General features: G+C 34.0%; 1 long non-coding RNA gene across 1 annotated transcript; it reads right to left on the bottom strand.

Moving 5' to 3' along the window:
- Positions 1-14,276: 14,276 nt before the first annotated feature.
- On the bottom strand, positions 14,277-16,964 carry LOC127903963 (uncharacterized). Its single transcript, XR_008056761.1, has 3 exons — positions 16,890-16,964; positions 16,385-16,450; positions 14,277-14,315 (listed from the first exon to the last, which is right to left on the bottom strand). It is a non-coding gene; the product is annotated as an uncharacterized LOC127903963 (long non-coding RNA).
- Positions 16,965-17,262: the final 298 nt, after the last annotated feature.

The raw sequence follows: 17,262 nt of genomic DNA, 5'->3' as shown, positions 1-17,262 counted from the left end.
TTGGGAGGTCTCAAGTTATTGATATAAACTTGTTTTATTCCTATAAATCTTTCCTCAATTTTGATCCAATCATCATGGATCTTAATCACAACATTTATAATCTTCACATCACAAATTCCATACAACAATACACATCATAAATTGCGTCTAAAAAAGCCTTAACACACACACACACACACACACACACACACACACACACACCAAAAGCTTATCATTAAATTACAAGTTACCAAAAGTTTACATGGTTTCAAAATACACATATAATGTTCCTAGTCTAGCTAATAGAAGATGGAATAAAGTAGGAATCACTCTTGGCGTGAATACGATGGACCTGGAGAAATACAACATGTGATGTAAATATTAAAAAAATAATAATAACATTGACAATGGAATCATTACTAGATTTTTCACTTCTCTTTATCAATTTCAAACGCAACATTAAGACCTTTTTTTTTTTTTAACTTTCATCATTCAACGATACTCTGTATATCTGTTGCGATCCAAGCAATACCAAAAGATCCATTGGAGGTTCCAATTGGTCTAGGGCTAAGAGGTTCAAAGAGACTTTCAATTGATTCTTCGATATATATGGGCTAAGAAGGACTTCAATAGGGTAATAAATAATGAAAAGAAGGCCTTGATTTGTGTATTATTTAAATTGAGTTTATGTGTGACCTATTAAGAAAACTAGGGTTACTTAGCTTTCTAGTATAATTTTTTTTTGAAGAATATTAAGAATGCGGTAGTATTTAGATTTATTGGGTTGCCGTAATTTATACACGCAATAAAAATGATAAATTTAAAATAATATTTGGGAGTCTCTAAAATCCTGTTAGATAGATCTAGAGTTGTTTAGGGATTTATTACTTAAAGATCTGATCTTCTCTGGCTTTGAATAATTCCTTAAAGGTTGGGTTGTCGCAAACCACAAGTCGTCCAATTGTCTAGCCTCCAACGATAATCCACACGAACCACCAATGAGAAATATCTTAAATCTCTATTTAGAAAAGAGAAATTGTTATACCTGGAGTGCTAGCTCTTTATTATGTGACTTGCATAGTTTTTCTGTAATAGACAACCTCTCAAAAATAAAATGCATACTTTTAAGGAATCCTAAAAACCCTATACATGGAAAAATATATATTTGCCTCTTAAATAATATTCATATATTATTTAAGGATAGTCTTAGAAATTTAATCAATCAAGTCCCTACTTGATTATTCTATGACTGGAATTATAATCCCTGAATTAAATACATTCTAGTGCTTAATTTCTAAAATTATTTTCAATCAAATCACACTTGAATAATTACCCTAGTTTAATTTCTGATTAATGGTTTATAATGTATATGACTCGTTAGGTTTTTAATATGTTGACCTAAATATAAATTATAATTCTAAATAAATAGAATTAAATAAATCAACTAATTTAATTTATTATCAATTCAATAATTGATTAAGTTATATTTAAAGATCAAGTGCACCATCTAACAACGTGTCATGACCCTCAAATATTAGGAAAATCATAAGTGGTTTGACTTAACCTTTTAGTAACCGATTTCTTAGTGTAATTATTATCCCTTCATCAATAATGTTTCTATTTAAACATTTTAGCACGGAGTGTGTTTGTTATGTCAAATCATATTTGTTCACAACATTATAGTCTTTGATCTTTTAAATAAGATCTGAAACTCTTTTCAAATCTCATTTCACCATGCGCAAGGATTTAATAATCAATACTATTTGAGAACATATAGAACATTTTCTCTACTTCACCTAGGGTGATGAATTCTTTTTTGATCATATAGTTTATGTTATATCTATTGTCTACCCATTTCAAGTCTAAGGACTACTTACACAACTGTCACATGAGCCTTTCTATAGACACATGTGATTTCTCCATATAAAATTCTCATGTGGATAAGTTCAGTGTATATGTCTTATGACAAGAACATACATATTAGATTTAGGTATCTCTTATACTTCAGCTTATGAGAACAACTATTTCTTTTCATAAAAAAAGAACATATTATGTATCAGTCTTAACGACTTTAATAAATATCTAATATTTAAGAGAGCATCGACCAGAAACATTTTAGGAATAATATTTTGATGCAATACAAATCTCATAATTATAACAACTTTATAATTTTCTTTGCAAATCATTTTTTCCCAGGAACTTTATCTTTACTCTAGATTCATAAATTAAATATTAGATTCATTAATATAATATTATATGAATATTAAAGATAAATTAGCCTTTATTATTAATAAATATATAGTTACATGAATATAATAAATATTTCTAATTTTCTTGCGTGTTTTTCTACCAATTTTGTTTAATATTGGGTTATATTTTTATGCTATAAGATACAGATCCGGTATTAAAATACTCAATTTTCTCTGAAATATTTCTAAAAAAAAATTAAAAAATTAAAAAAACTTTTAAATGAATTTTCCCTTTCAAAAAACAAAAAAATATTTTTGTTTTCATGAACACGGTCAAATCCTAAAACTTTTTCCAAGCATATTTTCATAAAAAAGACAAAATTGCATCTTTCTCATATTTTAAAAAATCCAAAAAATAGATATCGTAACTGGTTTATAATTATCCGATAGGATTTGGCCAAAATGTCAAAAACCCTTTACCAAACATTTTGTGTATTTTATATTAGGGTTCAAATGTTGACTTTTAATACATGGGGGTGTAAAATTACACATTAGAGTACACTCTCGAGTATTAAAGATACAAAGTGTAAAATAAATATGATGCTAAAATTTAAACTTCAGAATTGTTAGGATTAAACTCGATGACGTAGAGACTCTATTTGTAACACCCTCAAATCGTAATGTCATGAAATCTCCAAACATTTCTTTACCAATGTCAAGTATTGGGTAATATGTCTAAATTTATGGGATTTTTTTTTTGAAATTTCGGCAGAGTTTTCTCTATTTTTGTGGGTACCAAGTTATCGAAAACACTTCTATTATATGTCATTACGACTTCCATCTTGATCCAATCATCCTGGATCACATTCCATTCATCAAACAATAACTCAATACTTATACTTATCAATATATTCAAGTCTCATAATATCAATTAGTAAATCAACATAAATGTACTACCAAAACAACTCAAAAGATAAACAAATTCATCACAAACATAATAAATGCTAACTAACTACATATATGCCTTTAAACTACATAAATACAACATTAAGATTAAGAGTCATATTATATTTATAATAAATCTTATCTTATCATTTTGAAAATGATTTGGTCATACTAACAACTATATATATATATATATATATATATAATACATCCACTACATATTACACCTTCTACTTGATTTTTGCAACACAAAAGGATTTACACTGAAAGTAAAGACATGAATATTATATTCCAAAATGGTAATTCATAAACAGGAGAATTCCTACATCTAACGATCTGCATTACCTCGCGGTGTACCTGTTTCAACAATAACCATATTAATTAACTTACTCACTATATTAGTCTAATATAAATTAATTACTCTTAATCTTTGAAATTTAATACTTCTACTTCAATCTAACTTAATCCCATAATTTACATAATCGTTTCAAAACTTAAAAATCCAGCTAACTCATCTTAATTACCAAATAAATCTAACACTTCCATATAACTATTTAGAAATTTAGTTTTCCTTCCTCGGTTACCAATAGATCCAGTAATTCCATTCGAATTACCCATCATCCGGCTAACCTCTTTTGTTAGCCAATCAATCCGGTAATTCCATATGAATTACTCCTTATCCGGTTAATCTCTTTGTTAACCAATAAACCCGGTAATTCTCTTGATTACCCAAAATCCGGCTAACCCATTTTGGTTAGCAAAATCAATCCGGTAATTCCATATGAATTACCTAATATTCGGCTAATCTCTTTTGTTAGCCAATCAATCCGGTAATTCCATTTGAATTACCCAGCATCCGGCTAATCTCTTTTATTAGCCAAACAATCCGGTAATTCCATACGAATTACCTCATATCCAGTTAACCTCTTTGTTAACTAATAAAACCGGTAATTTCACATAATTTACCGATAATTCACATAATCATAACTCAAATTATTCATTTGCTCCATTCGTTTAATATCAATTAAATAAGCAACATAGATAATTAGGGAAACTAAAAATTACAAAATAAGGTGACGAATCACCTATCTTCTGCTCGGGATGACCCAGCTCCTCTTGTCTGATAACCAGCTCCAGACACAACTCCTGAATCAATCAAGTGTCATTATATCATTAGTCCATCAATATTTTTCTTACGTGCCGAAACACAAAGCACGTAATATTTTTATTTGTAATTTGTTCTAATAAAAATTCATTCTCAAATATAACATCATTATTTTACATACAACCTCATATTTAACTCAAGCTACTTCTTTGCTTACTCTATGTTCATAATTCCTCCATCAAATAATTCTTCTATTCTTTATACCCTCACATCATATTATTTATTTTATCTAAATACTATATTCAAACACAATTTAGACATCTTGTCTTCATATTTTCTTTTAACTAGTTTATTTCTCTTTTAATTTGAATTTACTTATAATTATAATAATTATTATTATTTTCTCAACTTAAATGCTATCTCTTCATTTAGTCTCTCTCACATTTTCATTTATCATGATTAAACATGGTTTTTTTTTTCTTCTAAACATTAACATCAAAACTCATTCTCCCATTTTTCTCCTTCATTTGGCCGAATGTGATGTTTCTTTTTCCTCCCCCAAATTTTCTTCATTTACTTGTTATTTCAACTTGTTTTCATTCTATTCCACTTCAATTTCATCATTTTTCCTTCCCCTCCTAATTCCCCCAAATTCATATAAGAACCCTAAATTCAAAAATCTAGGATTTAAGGGAAACTAAGGTAAAATTCCATGAAATTACTTCCTAACTTAATCAAATAAGCTTAGGAAAACATCTAAATCAAACATTAAATCCAAACTTCTCATGCTTACCTATTGCTTTTCTTCCAATTTCTCTTATCTTCCAAAGTTAGTTGAACTCCCCTTCTCAAATCCTCCTTCCTTCACTTGATTTAGTGTTTTATAGGTTGAACTTGCAAGTTTATAAAGTTATTCTCTCAATTTCCTTATTGTTTTTCCTTACTTTTCTCTCTTTCTCTCACGTTATGCTCTGTTTTTCTTTTCATCTTTTTGTTTCTGCCCATTCGGCAGTTAATAAAAGAGAAGGAGAGCTTATATGTTTTCTTTTCAATGGCAAATCACTATTCTACCCTTAATGAGTATTTTTTCCTCTATTTGACGGTTTTTATTTTTTTGCTAGCACTGCCGAGCTCCAATCATCTTAAAATTTTAACCAGGTTTTATTCAGTATATTTTAAGGTTCCTCATAAAATTTCAGCTCAATCTGATGGTTGGATTGAAAATTACGTCCAATAACGTAAAATTAGTCGACTTGTGATTTTTCGTCAAATTTCTGAATTTCTCTAAAAATTCTGAAATTTTAACCCAAGATAAGGCATCATATTAGAAGGCTCCACATAAAGTTTCAGAATTTTGTGATAACCCAATCAAGAGTTATGAATTTGTTTGTTTTACCTAAAACTAGTCAATTTACGATTTTTCGCCCGGAGGTTTTACTTTCTCCCCTCCTAAAAAAAATAAATTCGGTCCTCGAAATTTAAATTCATACCTATATAAGAAAATAATCCAGGATATTTCTTCATCATTTCTGACTCTCTCTCCCAGGTTTCTTCTTCCATTTAAGAGTTTCTCCGCAATACTTTTACTAACGACACCATTTTATTTCGTAATTCATTTATACTTCGGTCCATAATTTGCACAGGTTTTACCTCCATAGTTAAATCTTCCCGCACTTCCATCCGAATTTGTGGCAAAATTCATGTAGGATCCAAATTTACTTTCCGCAGCATCGAGACATGAAACACATTATGTATCCTATCTAAATGTGGTGGCAGTAGTACACGATAGGCAACCGTCCCAATTCTTTCTATAATTTTATATGGCCCGATATACCTGGGTGCTAATTTTCCTTTCATTCCAAACCGAATCACATGCTTCCATGGAGCAACCTTTAAAAATACCATATCTCCAATTTGAAACTTTAGAGGTCTCCGTCGATTATCTGCATAACTCTTTTGCCGGTCTTGAACTTCTTTCATCCTTTCCTTTATCACCTTCACTTTATTAACCGTGATCTGCACCAATTCAAGTCCCAATAATTTTCTTTCCCCAACTTCATCCCAACATATTGCAGTTCGACATCTCCTTCCATACAATGCTTCATATGGTGCCATTCCAATAGTAGATTGATAACTATTGTTATAAGTAAATTCTACTAATGGCAAGTGATCCTCCCATTGACCTCCAAACTCTATAATACAAGACCGCAAAAAATCTTCTAAATCTGTATTGTCCTTTCAGATTGCCCATCAGTCTGTGGATGAAAAGCTGTGCTTAGATTCAATCTGGTACCCAAAGCCCGTTGTATACACGACCATAACCTTGATGTAAACCGAGGATCCCTATCGGAAACTATAGAAATCGGTACACCATGCAATCTCACCACCTCCTTAATATATAATTGAGCTAATTTTTCAACCGAATCCCCCATCTTCATAGGCAAAAACAAAGAAGACTTTGTCAGTCTATCCACGATCACCCATATAACATCGTGTCCTTTCCTGCTTCTTGGTAACCCAGATACAAAATCCATAGTTATATTCTTCCATTTCCATTCTAGAATCGGAAGAGGCTGTAATTCTCCAGCCGGTCGTTGATGCTCTACTTTCACCTGTTGATATATGGCACACTTGGCCACATATTCTGCTATCTCCTTCTTCATGTTTAGCCACCAGTAACTCTCCTTCAAATCTCTATACATTTTCATGCTTCCTGGATGGATCGCCAATTTAGACTCATGAGCTTCTTTTAAAACTTCACCTTTTAAAACCTTATCATCAGGTAAATATATTCTTTTTCCCATCACTACGAGCCCATCATTCGACACTCGAAATGAAGAGTCTTGGCCGAGTTTTACATTATTCATTTCTTTCTTTACTTCGGGATTTTCACCTTGAACTTTTCGAATCTTTTCTCTCATATATGATTGTAGCACTAACATTGCCAGTAACATTCCTCCTGAAGTCACATCCAAATGCACATTTAGCCCACCAAGTTCCAAGAGTTCTCTATCACCTCGCACTAGTAAGCCACCAATAAAAGTTTTATTCTTCCGACTCAGAGCATCTGCCACCACATTTGCTTTCCCCGGGTGATAGTCAATAATACAATCATAATCTTTGATTAGCTCCATCCATCTCCTCTGCCGCATATTCAATTCTTTTTGTGACATCAAGTATTTTAAACTTTTGTGATCTGTAAAAATCTGTACCTGTACTCCGTACAGATAATGCCTCCATATCCTCAAAGCAAACACCACAGCTGTCAGCTCCAAATCATGTACTGGATAGTTCACTTCATGTGGTTTTAGCTGTCTGGATGCATAAGCGATTACCCTTCCGTGCTGCATAAGTACACAACCCAAACCCTTACTGGAAGCATCGCTATACACGAAAAATCCCTCTTGTTCTTTTGGTAAAGCCAATACTGGGCTGAAGTTAGCCTGGAATTTAACTCTTGAAAACTTGTCTCACACTCTTTTGACCATTCAAACTTAACTTCCTTCCGAGTTAGCCGAGTCATTGGAGAGGCTATTGTGGAAAATCCTTCTACAAATCTTCTATAATATCCAGCTAAGCCCAGGAAACTATGAATTTCAGTCACATTCATAGGTCTTTCCCATCTCAATATTGCTTCTATCTTCTTCAAATCCACACTGATACCCTTCTCCGATATCACATGACCCAAAAATACTACTTCGTTCAGCCAAAATTCACACTTACTCAGCTTCGCATACAACTTATTTCTTCTCAAGGTCTCTAACACTTCTCTCAAGTGATTTGCATGTTCCATTTGTGACGAAGAATATATTAATATATCATCAATAAACACTATTATAAACTTATCCAGATAGGATCGAAAAACCCAATTCATCAAATCCATAAATATCGTTGGGGCATTAGTTAATCCAAAAGGCATCACCACAAACTCATAATGCCCGTAGCGAGTTCTAAAAGTTGTTTTCTGCATATCTTTCTCCTTTATCATCACATGATGATACCCTGACCTCAAGTCTATTTTTGAAAATACACACGCCCCTTTTAACTAATCAAACAAATCATCAATTCGTGGAAGGGGGTACTTATTTTTTATAGTCACCTTATTGAGTTGTCTATAATCTAAACAGAGTCGTAATGTTCCATCTTTCTTTTTAACAAACAGCATAGGAGCCCTCCAAGGTGAAACACTAGGGCGGATAAACCCTTTATCCAGCAATTCTTGCAACTGTATTTTCAATTCCACCAATTCTGCAGGCGCAATTCGATACGGTGCCTAAGCTACTGGTGTAGTTCCAAGCAGTGTTTCTATCGAAACTTCTACTTCTTTCTCAGGTGGTAACCCGGGTAATTCCTTTGGAAATACATCTGAAAACTCTCTTACTACAAGTATTTTATCCAACTCTATTTCTTTCTTTTCCAAATCTACTACATAGGCAAGATAAGCTATACATCCCTTTCTTAATAGTTTCCTAGCCGTCATGACCGAAATTATACTATCTGGTATGATGTTCCTCTCTCCTTTAAACTCTACCCTCCTACCACCCTCATCTTGGAGAGTTACCGTTTTAGTAAAACAATCTATTTGGGCTCTGTATGTGACTAGCCAATACATTCCCAAAATCATCTCAAAATCATATAAGTCTAGTGGTAATAAATCTACCCTCATTTCAACATCTCCTATTTTTACCCGACAGCCCCTGTAAACATACTCTATAAGTACAGTTTCCCCTAGAGGTGTACCAATTACTACCCTTTTTTCCACTTTCCTAGGTTGCACTTTCAATTTATCTTCCTATTTTCTAGCTACAAAGGAATGGGTAGCACCAGGATCAATCAGTGTATATACATGTTGAGATTCTAATAGTAAAGTACCTGCAACTACATCAGTGGTAGCTCGCACATCTTTCTGAGTCATACGGAAAACTCTCCCTTGAGCTCCCCCTTCTGTTTCTCGAGGTCGGCCTCGAACGACACTAGTCCTAGACTGGGCAAGTCTACCCGGCTTGTCCACGGTCACAGACTGCTGCTGACTCTGTACTGAAAAACCCTGTCTCTGCGTCTACCCTATAGTCCTCTGAGGACACTCCCTCCTACGATGCCCCGGCTCTCCACAATGATAACATGCAGCATCTAGATAGGGGCAATCCCTCCATCTATGTTCCTGTCTGCATATATAACATCTGCCAGATGTGACCGAACAATCTCCAGGATGTCTACGCTCGCATCTCACACACAGGGGATAAGTAGTCATCATGGGGCCCTCTGCGACTCCTCCTGGTAAACCAGTCTGTGGGCGTGACCACCCTCCCTGTGAGCTCTGTATAGGTCTACTCGATGTACCCCTTGATCCAAGATTTCCTCTCTTCTTTTTGAACTGACCAAAATGTCCTCCTTTTCCTTTTTTTGGAAAAGGAGGTCTCCCTATAAATGATGCAGGCTCCTTATGTTTTTCTGCTCCCATAGTACCCTGTCCATCACCTTCCTGCCGCCCTGCGGCTGCCACGGCCTCTAGAGACTGAGCGGCCACTATAAAATCTCTTACTGTTGGAAACTGCAAGGCAGCCAATCCCATCCTCAGCTCCTGTCGGAGTCCATCTTGGAGTCTCTCGATCCGATGTTGCTCAGTCGGTAAATAAACAGAAGCAAACATAGAGAGGTCCTGAAACCGCCTCTCATATTCCAATACTGTCATATCTCCCTGTGTAAGAGCCAAAAACTCTTGTTCTTTGATCTTTCGATGCTGTCGGGAATAATACTGGTTCTCAAATTCTATCCTGAAATCCCCCCATCTAAGCATCTCAGCAGCTCGTCTCTCTTTAACAATATCCCACCATGTCTGGGCTCTGTCCGATAATAACTGAGTAGCACAATCCACTCGGAGCTCTGCTGGTACTGCTATTTGATCTATAGACCTCTCTATCTTTCGTAACCATCGCCCAGTTATCTCAGCATCCTCCTCTCCCATAAATGCCTCACAACCTAATTCTTTCATACTCTTTACCCATCGAACTAAGGTGACCACATTATCCCTAGGGGTAGTACTCAATGGTCCCGCCATCTCTGTCATAACTGCATGAACCAACTGTGCAAAATAAGCTGGATCTGGATATGGTGGAGGTGCTACCCTAGGGGGTGCTGTTGGTGCTATGGCAGGCGCTACTGTTGGTGGGGGCTGAGTCCCCTACCCATCTCCATCAAATATCCCTCGCTCATCTCGGAGTCCTGATGACTCTCCTTGTCCGGATTGCACCGACCCGACTGGCACAAAAGATGCTATATCTACCAGAGGATCTCTCTCTAGTCCTCTATCTCCTGTCTCAACTAGACGCTCGTCCCTCACGGGTGACGAGTCAGCTCTGGCTTCTTGCCGTGTACGCACCATCCTGAAACAATATTCTTTTACATTAATAATGGTCTTCTGAACTTTAACCATGCTCTGATACCAAATGTAACACCCTCAAATCGTAATGTCATGAAATCTCCAAACATTTCTTTACCAATGTCAAGTATTGGGTAATATGTCTAAATTTATGGGATTTTTTTTTTGAAATTTCGGTAGAGTTTTCTCTATTTTTGTGGGTACCAAGTTATCAACAACACTTCTATTATATGTCATTACGACTTCTATCTTGATCTAATCATCCTGGATCACATTCCATTCATCAAACAATAACTCAATACTTATACTTATCAATATATTCAAGTCTCATAATATCAATTAGTAAATCAACATAGATGTACTACCAAAACAATTCAAAAGATAAACAAATTCATCACAAACATAATAAATGCTAACTAACTACATATATGCCTTTAAACTACATAAATACAACATTAAGATTAAGAGTCATATTATATTTATAATAAATCTTATCTTATCATTTTGAAAATGATTTGGTCATACTAACAACTATATATATATATATATATATATATATATATATATATATATATATATATATATATATCCACTACATATTACACCTTCTACTTGATTTTTGCAACACAAAAGGATTTACACTGAAAGTAAAGACATGAATATTACATTCCAAAATGGTAATTCATAAACAGGAGAATTCATACATCTAATGATCTGCATCACCTCGCGGTGTACCTGTTTCAACAATAACCATATTAATTAACTTACTCATTATATTAGTCTAATATTAATTAATTACTCTTAACCTTTGAAATTTAATATTTCTACTTCAATCTAACTTAATTCCATAATTTACATAATCTTTTCAAAACTTAAAAATCCAGCTAACTCATCTTAATTACCAATAAATCTAACACTTCCATATAACTATTTAGAAATTTAGTTTTCCTTCCTCGGTTACCAATAGATCCAGTAATTCCATTCAAATTATCCATCATCCGGCTAACCTCTTTTGTTAGCCAATCAATCCGGTAATTCCATATGAATTACTCCTTATCCGGTTAATCTCTTTGTTAACCAATAAACCCGGTAATTCTCTTGATTACTCAAAATCCGGCTAACCCATTTTGGTTAGCAAAATCAATCCGGTAATTCCATATGAATTACCTAGTATCCGGCTAATCTCTTTTGTTAGCCAATCAATCCGGTAATTCCATTCGAATTACCCAGCATTCGGCTAATCTCTTTTATTAGCCAAACAATCCGGTAATTCCATACGAATTACCTCATATCCAGTTAACCTCTTTGTTAACCAATAAAATCGGTAATTTCACATAATTTACCGATAATTCACATAATCATAACTCAAATTATTCATTTGCTCCATTCGTTTAATATCAATTAAATAAGCAACATAGATAATTAGGGAAACTAAAAATTACAAAATAAGGTGACGAATCACCTAACTTCTACTCGGGATGACCCAGCTCCTCCTGTCTGATAACCAGCTCCAGACACAACTCCTGAATCAATCAAGTGTCATTATATCATTAGTCCATCAATATTTTTCTTACGTGCCAAAACACAAAGCACGTAATATTTTTATTTGTAATTTGTTCTAATAAAAATTCATTCTCAAATATAACATCATTATTTTACATACAACCTCATATTTAACTCAAGCTACTTCTTTGCTTACTCTATGTTCATAATTCCTCCATCAAATAATTCTTCTATTCTTTATACCCTCACATCATATTATTTATTTTATCTAAATACTATATTCAAACACAATCTAGACATCTTGTCTTCATATTTTCTTTTAACTAGTTTATTTTTCTTTAATTTGAATTTACTTATAATTATAATTATTATTATTATTTTCTCAACTTAAATGCTATCTCTTCATTTAGTCTTTCTCACATTTTCATTTATCATGATTAAACATGGTTTGTTTTCTTCTAAACATTAACATCAAAACTCATTCTCCCATTTTTCTCCTTCATTTGGCCGAATTTTTCTCCCATTTGTTAAGGCTGAGACTTGAGATTCTGAGAAAGGCCGAAAGGCCGAAAGGGGACAGGGGGTGAGTGCACTAAGTGGAGTGTCGGGCACAATGAAATCAGGAGATGGAGTCAGCAATGAGAAGACTTTTATTTTTTTAGCAAACTCATGAAATCGGTCCCCTTTTACCGATTTAATGAGTTTGACTGAGTTTGTGCGAGTTTGACCCGATTTCACATGTTTTAGCTATTTTAACTCCTAAAATCATACGATCTTACGAGTCAAAACGTGTTTTTGACAACTTTGCTTCCGATTACATAATTATATCAACATGTAAAACAAAATGTTATTAATTAAGAGCATCTTTCTATCCAATCCACTTGGACTTGTTCAATGATGAAAGTGACGATGAAGAAAATCTTAATAATGCTGAAATGGAGTGTCATGGAACTGAAGATGATTTAGAGATTCAGAATGATGTTAATCCAGATAATTCAAGGAGCTTGGAGTTAAATATTGTTGACAATATTGGTGTTGGTGTTGGTACTAGTAATAGCACTAATGTTCATAATATCGGTGCTGGTACTAGTAGTAGCAACAGTAATAATCCTTTAGATGGTAATGATTTTGATGAATGTTTAGGAATAATGAGGAAGATAAAGGCAATAAGGTTATGTTAGTTTACATGACACACCAACAGATTGTTTGTTTTAGGTTTGTTAACTTTTAGTTAATCAAATTCTATGGACATGTATGAATTTTATTTGAATTATGTATTTTTAAGGTGTTTGGACATTTATATTGTTTATTTCACTTTTATTTTAATTGTGTTATATTATTATTTACTACTTGACTGGTTCTTGCAATTTAGTTAAATATTTTACTTGCGATTTTACGATTCGAGTTTACGATTCGAGTTTATATTGTATGTTCCGTGTCGTGTTAAAGAATCGTTTTTGACAACCTTGATTGGAAGGGATGATGTTGAATTGACCGATTAAAGCTTCATAAAACGAAACTGCTAAGTTGTTTTGGTTCTTTATTTTGTTTATTTCCTGTAATCATGCACATAAACATTGCTTTGTTAGCTGGTCGAGCTCCTGCTAATTAAGTTTTTGCTTAATGCTATAAATGAAATTCTTTCATTCATAAGAAATACAAAAAAGGAAATGAATTTACATTACTAAGAAAGATAGAATTGATCTTTCTCAATCTTGCATAACAAGCTGCTCTTCTTCTTTGCTTCTGCCTCATTTTTAGCATGATCTGATAACAAAGATGATAACTATAGTACAATGTCGCTACTGACAAAGATTACCCGAAACATGTCATACTGATAACAAAAGAAAAGCGTTCAAGGTAAGGTAGTATGGGTCCTCCTGTAATCCGAATTTAGAATCCATGAATAGCAAAAACGCAGGGATTTCCATACATAGAGACATGCCACTCTAGGCTGCTGGACACTTTTGCAAGTCAAGCACACTCCAGAATTAGCACCTTCCATCTTAAGGAACTGAGACTTGAATAAAGCTAAGTTGGCATAGGAGAGGTCATTGATATCGTCAGCTTTCTGCGATACTATTATGCTCATAGAAATTGTGTCTTCTGTGCAAAGTCTTGCAGCAGAGGAATCATCTCTTGATTCTCCAGCATACGCATCAAAAAGCCATGTTCAATCAATAGCCATGCTTGATATGTTTGATAACATAGATACCTTGTGAAATGTTCAGGAAATTATTAGAACATAGACAAATGATGATGCCGTCATCCTAAATGACAGCCATCTGCGACTCAAGGCATGTGCCCTTGAACAAGATTGAACTTCTACTAGAAAGAAGGGAAATGATACGATCACAATCATTCATATTACTTGTACACAGGCGAACAACTATTTTAGTCTTAAAATGTTATAATTGGGCTAACAACTATGACAAAATTATTTACCATTAGATTAAGATTGGAAATAACTTGCTATTTTTATAAAACCGAACATTAAGAACATTATATGATGATTTCTTTTTAGTTGACTATCATACCAAATAAATAAGATGATAAATGCATTATAAATGAAATGATGAGAATATTTCAGGAGTAACAGCTGTGATGTAATGATGCAATGGCATTCTCATCATTTTCCGAACATTATGTCTAAACAAATCACAACTTAATGGAAGGAATAAGTTCTTTGACAAGGTTAGGCCATGGATAAAATCTGATTGTGCAGTTGATAGACTAGCATGGGTGCCTCTAAAGAATTTGCCAGTTGTTGGCTGGAATGTTGGTTGCCTTTCAAAAATCTTACAAGGTCTTGGGAGGATTATTGGTTATGACAAAATGAGCTTAAGGTTTCTTCTCTATATGCTTTGCGCCTTCTTATTGGCACCATGTCTGTGGAAGAACTACATACAGTAGTTAATTTATGATTGAATGGAGATGGGTCAATATTATGGAAATAGCTCACTTCATTATCCTATACCATGGATACCTTCATAATAGAAGACGATGGTGAGTTAGAGTCTGCCCGAGTTGATGTGGAGAGGAATAATATCCTTCTGACTCTGTGGACTCAAAAGTGGATGCTTTTTAGGAATTGGGCCTTAGTCCTATGGACTCTCATAACCAAACGGCAGACTCTATGGGCAAGTGTTGCTAACAAAGGAAAATATGCAAGGTGCAATGGAAGGTAATTGTCAGAGAAAAGGCTAGAAGAGGTTTGGGAATAGGCTCATTTTGGAAACAAATAAAGCTATGTTATTCAAGTGGTGGCTATAGAGGATAAGCTCCCCACCTAAAGCTTGATGGCAAGATGTTATCTGTAAAAAATATAGATCTTTATTTGAAAATGATCTTCCTCTTATTAGCAAGTGATTATCATGTGTTTGGCAACAAATCGTTTCTCTCATACACCTGGTGTAGTTACTTTTGAAGCTCTGCGAGGTTGGTCTAGCTAGCTATATGGTGAGAAATTGACTGAATATTTCTTTTTGGAGTGATAGATGGTGAGGTAAGACTCCTTTGTAATTCATGTTTCCAAGATTACAGAAGGTTTCAAGTGCGCCAAAAACAACAATCTCAGAAATGGGATCATGGGTAAATGGCAATTGGGTGTGGAACTTACACTAGATGATCGAGGACTTTTAAGAGTTTTTGAAATTGAGCAGGGAATGTCTTTAAATCTGTTTCTTTGAAAGAAGCTAGATCAGAAGGTTCCAAAATCATATTTGAAGGCATGGAATATTTGCAGGAATGAGAAGTTTACTATGAAATCTTGTAGCACTTTAATTGATAGAATAGAGTGCAGTAGATCATGCTCTTTAAGACACATGTTTAGAACTTTGTGGCTCCTTCAAATATCAAACTTTTATGTGGTTGGCAATTCAACATGAACTATATACAACATCTTTCTTATGCAGCTGCCATTTTTATCCTTGGAACAATCCTTTTGTCCATTTTTACAGCTTTATTAGAAGACACTATCGACAAAATTCCAATTTGCATGGAATATCGACAAAATTCATTTCATGGTGGGGATTTTTTGGTGTGTTCCAAAACACACTAGATGAGCTGCTGTTCAATGGTAAATGGAAGGTTTTAGAAGAAAACATGGAATTAAACTACTCTCTTATGGTATTACTTGGAGTATTTGGTAAACCAGAAATAATTTGATTTCAATGATTTTAGTAATACCTTCAATTATTATAAAAAAATAAAATAAAAATAAACAATCCAACGTAATGTTATTCAAAAAAATAAAAAAAGGAAAAGACAAAAAATCCAACTTACTAGCTCTCCGGTTAACAACTCTTTGTTTTCGCAAGATTTCTTCATCCATGCTCCATACCATATGATCTGAAGTGCAAAATAAGGTATTTTTACACATTAAAGTGCGTGCAAACTTTCTAATTAAAATTCAGAAAGGAAAATTTACCACTTTTTTTTTTTTTTGAATAAAAGCAATAACACTTGTGAAAATGTTAAAAGACAAAATTAGATTGACACAAGAAATTTATGCAAGATCATTTTAACTTTCCAAGTGATGGCATTTAACCAGACTGATTGTGTTTCTCATCCAAGTGCTACCATGGAGAATATATCAACAAGGAAAAGAAACACCAAAAAAACAGCTGAAGTTATAACTTGTAACATTATTTCCAACTGGGAAAAGGCTATTGCACAACACCAGGGAGCAGCATTCAAAAGGCCACCTAATTGACTAGTCATTTCTTTCTTTCTTTCTTTCATATGGAGATGTACTTTAATTGGTCAAGTACACTACGTAATTTCTTACCATATTTCCATGGATGCTTTTGAATATGGAACTTTGAACACAACCAAGACTTTCAGTGCAGGCAGAGAAATGTTTAGCGTCTCAACAAGCTCATCAACCAGCGCAACTATGGCCTGAAGATAAAAAAGCTTGTCTCCAAATTTCTGTTTTGAAAGGCACAAAACATGCCATCCCTTCCTTCTACAGCGTTTCTTCTTTCTTTCTTTCTTTCTTTATTGTTCCTTGTCTGGAATGAATCAAAAGGCGGCAATATATATAAGCACTTGATCTCTTGAAAGAGGGCAGTATTAGCTGAAGGGCGCTTGGATAAGAAGCGAGCCATGTTGTGTGTGGATCATTAGACAGGCGATGCGATTTTGGTAAAACAAAGAAC

The sequence above is a fragment of the Populus trichocarpa genome, chromosome 11 (assembly GCF_000002775.5).
Source record: "Populus trichocarpa isolate Nisqually-1 chromosome 11, P.trichocarpa_v4.1, whole genome shotgun sequence".
In the NCBI taxonomy this organism is placed as follows: Eukaryota; Viridiplantae; Streptophyta; class Magnoliopsida; order Malpighiales; family Salicaceae; genus Populus; species Populus trichocarpa.
The sequence above is the reverse complement of the archived record's forward strand: the minus strand, read 5'-3'. Positions and strand labels throughout refer to the sequence as shown.